Raw genomic sequence first — 6,524 nt, forward strand, 5'->3', positions numbered from 1 at the left:
GTCCTCCTGCGGCAACCATCGACCCAGTACCAGTCGACTCCAGCGGCTTTCCCCCTCCCTGCGACCCGCCGGAGCAAACGCACCGGTCGGTCGAGGCTTCAGCGGTGGGTAAAGCATGCGGTGGCCCGCCAGTCGGCCACCCCTCAAATCGCGGCGATCGAGCCCGACGAAACCCTCTACGGCCTGTTCGATCTGTCGACTGGCTCCGTAGAGACCGCATCCGAGTGCGACAGCAGCGACCCGACGGCGGAAGTTTTGATGGTCAACGGACCACGCAGCCCTCCTGGCTTCAACCGCGAAGACGGAGGCGACGGGAACAGCGATCCATCACGCGTTCACGAGGGGTACCTCCCCGAACCCCTTTCCTCGCAGCAGAGGGAGGAACTTCGCCGCCGGAACATGGATGCATTGCATACTCCTATAGTTGGCGAACCCCCTGAGGCCCAGGCCTTGGAGCAGGCGCTCTTGGCCAACCTGGCTGAGCGCACTCGACTGGAGAACCTCCAGCACGCACTCGACGATCGCGCTCGGCAACGTGCTCCTGAGTCCAGTCGACGCCATCTTTTTTCACCTTCGACTCAGGTATACCGAACACCGATCCAGAATCTAGCAGCTGCTGCCCGGATAGCAGAGTCAATCCAACCTTCCCAATCAGAAGCTGGTCGAGGTCTGGTGCAGATCAGAGCCTTGCTCCGGGCAGCGAGAGGGCAGAATACGGTCGTGTCTCAGTCGCGGAATAGGATCCATAGCAGGTCCGTGGTCGCAGATACAGTTCAGTCAGCCCATAGCCCGAGATTGCCCCCGAGGCGTGAGGGACGTGGAGATCGGCGTGATCAGTACAGAAACCGAGAGCAGTATGATCGCCATGCCGATCGCGATGATCGCTGTTGAGTGCCCGCGTCTCCTCCAATGAGTGGGTCATACATGCCTCGGCCACATGAAGACAGGCGCCCTCACAGTGTCGGAAGGGGTATTCCAGTCGACCCCAGGGAGCCAGGCTTCGATGCGAGATCTATTCTCATGCAGGGCTTGGTCGACCGAAACAGAGCTCACCGAGAGGGCCATGACAGAGATCCGCAAACCAGCAACAGGGTGCATGTCTCTGGTCCAGAGTGCTTCAGCAGAGCTATCAGAGCTGCCGTGATTCCCCCCAACTTCAGGTTGGCGTCTGGAGTTAGCAAGTTCACTGGAGAGTCCAAGCCTGACACTTGGCTTGAAGACTACCGAGTGGTTGTCTAGATTGGTGGCGGCAATGATGAAGTGACCATGAAACACCTTCCTCTGATGTTGGAGGGCTCGACCAGAGCATGGCTGAATCAGTTAGCGCCTGGCAGCATCTACACTTGGGAAGATCTCGCCCAAGTGTTTGTCAGAACATTCGAGGGCACTTGCAAATGGCCGGCAGGTTTGACAGAGTTACAGTGTTGTGTTTAGAAGCCGAATGAAACTTTGAGGGATTATATCCAGAGATGGATCACCCTACACCACACGGTAGAAGATGTGTCAGATCATCGGGCAATTTGTGCCTTTAAGGAAGGCGTCAGGTATCGAGAGTTGAATATGAAGTTCGGCCGGACAGGAAATATGACTCTGGCTCGAATGATGGAAATTGCCACCAAGTATGCCAATGGTGAAGAAGAGGAGCGACTCCGGAGTGGCAAGCAGAAAGCAGTCGCCCATGAAGCCGGAGGAGGAAACTCCGGTCGGAAACACAAGCGCAAGGCCGAGCCAGCTGCTCCGGGTGAAGCCTTGGCTGTGGTTCAAGAAAAGTTCAAGGGGAAGCCCAAAGGGCCATGGAACCCCAAGAAAGTAAAAGATCAAGATGGGAATGACGTGTTGGATTTGCCGTGCCATATCCACACCAAAAAAGATGAAGATGGTAATTTCATTTATCCAAAGCATACCATTCGGCAGTGTCGGCTCCTAATCCAGCAGTTTCGAGGGAAACAGCCCAAGGAAAAGGAGAAAGAAGCAGACAAGGCTGAGGATGAGGAAGAGGATGATGATGGCTATCCCCACGTGAATTCCACTCTGATGATTTTTGCTGACGTTGAGAGCAAAAGTCGATTGAAAGTCATCAACAGGGAAGTGAACATGGTCGCTCCGGTGACACCCAGTTACTTGAAGTGGTCACAGACTGCCATTACATTCGACCAGTCGGACCATCCAGCGCACATAGCCACCCCTGGGAGGCAAGCACTGGTGGTCGACCCGGTGGTCGAAGGCACTCGACTGACAAAGGTCCTGATGGACGGTGGCAGTGGCCTGAACATACTGTATGCAGAAACATTAAAAGGAATGGGCATTCCGATGTCCAGACTCAGCGAAAGCTATATGAGTTTCCATGGGGTCATTCCAAGCAAGAAGGCTGCATCCCTCGGTCAGATTGCACTCGATGTGGTTTTCGGTGATTCCAAAAATTACTGCAAAGAAAAGTTGACGTTTGAAGTTGTGGATTTCTAGAGTGCTTATCATGCAATTCTAGGCAGGCCAGCTTATGCACGATTTATGGCTCAACCATGTTACGTGTACCTCAAACTGAAGATGCCTGGTCCCAGAGGAGTGATCACTATCTCTGGTAATCGGAAGAAGGTAGAAGAATGCTTCCAGAAGGGCTCAAAGATCGCCGATGCCCAGATGGCCGTGGTAGAATTGCAAGAATACCAGAAAAATGCAGATCCGAGTGACTGCTGCAAGCCAAGAAGCCAGCCACAGATTCAACATTCCAGTCGTCTAGTGAAACGAAGTCGATTCACATTCACCCGACAGATCCCATTGCAGCCCCGACTCACATTTCAACTACACTCGACTCCAAATAGGAAGAAGCGCTCACCCAGTTCCTCCGTGAGAACTGGGACATCTTTGCATGGAAGCCTTCTGACATGCCAGGTGTTCCCAGGAACTGACTGAGCATCGTTTGCGAGTCGACCCTAAGGTGAAACCTGTCAAAGAGCATCTTCGACGGTCCGCCGTCCAAAAAAGAAAGGCAATCGGTGAAGAGGTGGCTCGGCTTTTGGCAGCTGAGTTTATCCGAGAGATTTATCACTCCGAGTGGTTAGCCAACATTGTCATGGTCCCAAAGAAAGACGACTCACTTCGCATGTGCATTGATTTCAAGCACATCAATCGGGCCTACCCGAAAGATCAATTCCCTCTCCCTCGCATCGATCAGATAGTCGACTCGACTGCAGGGTGCGAGCCTTTGTCCTTTTTGGAACGCCTACTCCGGGTACCACTAGATTCATCTGTACGGACCTGACGAAATAAAGACAGCTTTCATCATCCCGTTTGGGTGCTTCTGTTATGTCACAATGCCATTTGGTTTAAAGAACGCCGGAGCCACATTCATGCGGATGATTCAGAAGTGCCTGCTCACTCAGATCAGTCGGAATGTGGAAGCATACATGGATGACATTGTGGTCAAGTCACGTAAAGGTTCCGACCTACTGACTGACCTTGATGAAACCTTTGCCAACCTCAGAAGGTGTGATATCAAGCTCAATCCATCAAAGTGCATGTTTGGAGTTCCAGGCGGAAAGTTACTCGGTTTTCTTGTTTCCGAACGAGGAATTAATGCTAACCCAGAGAAAGTAGGTGCTATACTCCGAATGAAACGCCCTGTGCGTGTGCATGATGTCCAGAAACTTACTGGTTGCTTGGCCGCCCTAAGTCGATTCATTTCTCGCCTCGGTGAAAAGGCGCTGCCTCTTTACCGACTGATGAAGAAATCAGACAAGTTCGAGTGGACCCCAAAAGCTGATGCAGCGTTTGCAGAGCTAAAAGCCCTGCTTTCCACCCAGCCGGTGCTTGCTGCTCCAATCAGCAAAGAGCCTCTACTGCTTTATATAGCAGCTACTGGACAAGTCGTCAGTACAGTACTTACGGTCGAGCAGGAAGAAGAAGGAAAAGTTTATAAGGTTCAATGCCCAGTTTATTATATTTCTGAAGTCCTGACCCCGTCAAAGCAAAGATATCCTCATTATCAGAAGCTTGTCTATGGGATTTACATGACCACGAAGAAGGTTGCACACTATTTTTCAGATCACTCTGTTACAGTCGTCAGCGACGCTCCATTGTCAGAGATTCTGCACAACAGAGATGCAACTGGTCGAGTGGCCAAATGGGCGATTGAACTCCTTCCCTTGGATATCAAGTTTGAGGCAAAGAAAGCTATCAAGTCCCAAGCAATAGCAGATTTCCTCGCTGAGTGGATCGAACAGCAACTGCCGACTCAAGTTCACTCTGAGCACTGGACCATGTTCTTTGACGGATCCAAGATGATGAACGGTTCTGGTGCTGGAGTAGTTCTGGTATCCCCCCGAGGAGACAAGCTCAGATATGTCCTCCAGATTCACTTTGATTCCTCCAACAATGAAGCAGAATATGAAGCACTCCTGTATGGGTTGCGCATGGCCATCTCACTCGGCGTCCATCGCCTCATGGTCTATGGCGACTCAGATCTGATAGTTAATCAAGTGATGAAGGAGTGGGACGTTAGAAGCCCAGCCATGACTGGTTACTGCAACGCGGTGAGAAAGCTTGAGAAGAAGTTTGAGGGGTTAGAACTCCACCACATACCCCGACTGAAAAATCAAGCAGCCGACAATTTGGCAAAGATAGGTTCCAAGAGAGAAGCCATTCCCAGCAATGTATTCTTGGAGCATATTCACTCGCCGACAGTTCAGGAAGATCCTTTTACCGAAGAGCCCCCGCAACCTAAGAGCGCCACAGTTCCGACTGAAGTCGAAGTCCCAGCCGTGGTCGACCTGGTCATGGAGGTTCTGGCCATTACTCCCGACTGGACGGTGCCCTACATTGCGTACATCCTCAGGAAAGAACTCCCAGAGGATGAAGAAGAGGCTCGACAGATCGTCCATCGATCCAAGGCCTTTATTGTGATAAGAGGGCAGCTGTTCAGAGAAAGCGTGACTGGAGTCGGTCAGAAATGCATAACACCAGAAGAAGGTCGAATGATTCTCAATGACACCCACTCGGGGACCTGTGGTCATCATGCATCCTCTCGGGCCATCGTGGCTAAAGCATACCGAGCTGGATTCTATTGGCCACGAGCAAATGAAATGGCGAAAGATATAGTCGACAGATGTGAAGGCTGCCAGTTTTACTCCGACATGTCTCACAAGCCAGCGTTAGCCCTGAAGACCATCCCCCTCATCTGGCCCTTTGCTATTTGGGGACTGGATATGGTTGGACCACTGAGAACTGGCAGGAGCGGCTTCACTCATGTGCTCGTTGCAGTCGACAAGTTTACCAAATGGATCGAAGCTAAACCTATCAAGAACCTTGATGCTAGCACCGCTGTTAGTTTTATCAGAGAATTGACATTCAGATATGGAGTCCCACACAGCATCATCACGGACAACGGATCGAACTTCGATTCCGATGAGTTCAGAGCTTTCTGCGCCTCTTAGGGCACTCGAGTCGACTATGCTTCTGTCGCTCACCCGCAGTCGAACGGACAAGCAGAAAGAGCCAATGGCCTAATTCTCAAAGACTGAAGCCCCGACTGATGCGTGATCTCAAATACGCAGCAGGCGCTTGGGTTGATGAACTTCTGTCAGTTCTGTGGGGATTAAGGACAACTCCTAATCGGTCGACCGGACGAACTCCTTTCTTCTTGGTCTATGGAGCCGAAGCTGTTCTGCCAAGTGACCTGCTCCACAATGCACCCCGAGTTGAGCTCTTCTCCGAAGAGGAAGCAGAGCAGGCCCGGCAAGATTCAGTCGACCTCTTATAGGAGGAAAGAGAGATGGCCTTGATCCGCTCGACCATTTACCAGCAAGACTTGCGTCGATTCCACCCGAGAAATGTGAGGGGCCGAGCCTTTCAAGAAGAAGACCTGGTTCTTTGAGTGGATCAACAAAAACCACACAAGCTTGCCCCGACTTGGGAGGGCCCCTTCATCATCACCAAAGTTCTCCACAACGGAGCATACCATCTTTACAGTATTGAGCATCAGAAAGACGAGCCACAGGCTTGGAACGCGGAGCTGCTCCGCCCCTTTTATACTTAAGCACTCATTCAAATAAAATATAATAAGAAACACCTTTGTAATTTGTTTATCAAAGACAAGAGCTTATGGTCCTATCATTCGATTGTTGTGTTCTTATTTACTTCTGAAATCCCCTAGTGGGTGGGCTTAGTCGCGAATCCGTTTCGCCTTAGTTCGAAAGAAAATCCTACCGAGTGGAGAGCAATCCTCCCACTCGGGGGCTTAGCAGCAATCCAGGACTCGCCTAAGTTCTCTCACTAGGAGACTTAGCTGCAGTCCAGTACTCGCCTAAGTTTGAAAAAATCCTACCGAGTGAAGAGCAATCCTCCCACTTGGGGGCTTAGCTGCAGTTCAGGACTCACCTAAGTTCTCCCACTAGGAGACTTAGCTGCAGCCCAGTACTCGCCGAAGTTTGAAAAAATCCTATCGAGTGGAGAGCAATCATCCCACTCGGGGGCTTAGCTGTAGTCCAGGACTCGCCTAAGTTCTCTCACTAGGAGACTTAGTTGCAGCC

The sequence above is a fragment of the Triticum dicoccoides genome, chromosome 3A (assembly GCF_002162155.2).
Source record: "Triticum dicoccoides isolate Atlit2015 ecotype Zavitan chromosome 3A, WEW_v2.0, whole genome shotgun sequence".
NCBI classification, from domain to species: Eukaryota; Viridiplantae; Streptophyta; class Magnoliopsida; order Poales; family Poaceae; genus Triticum; species Triticum dicoccoides.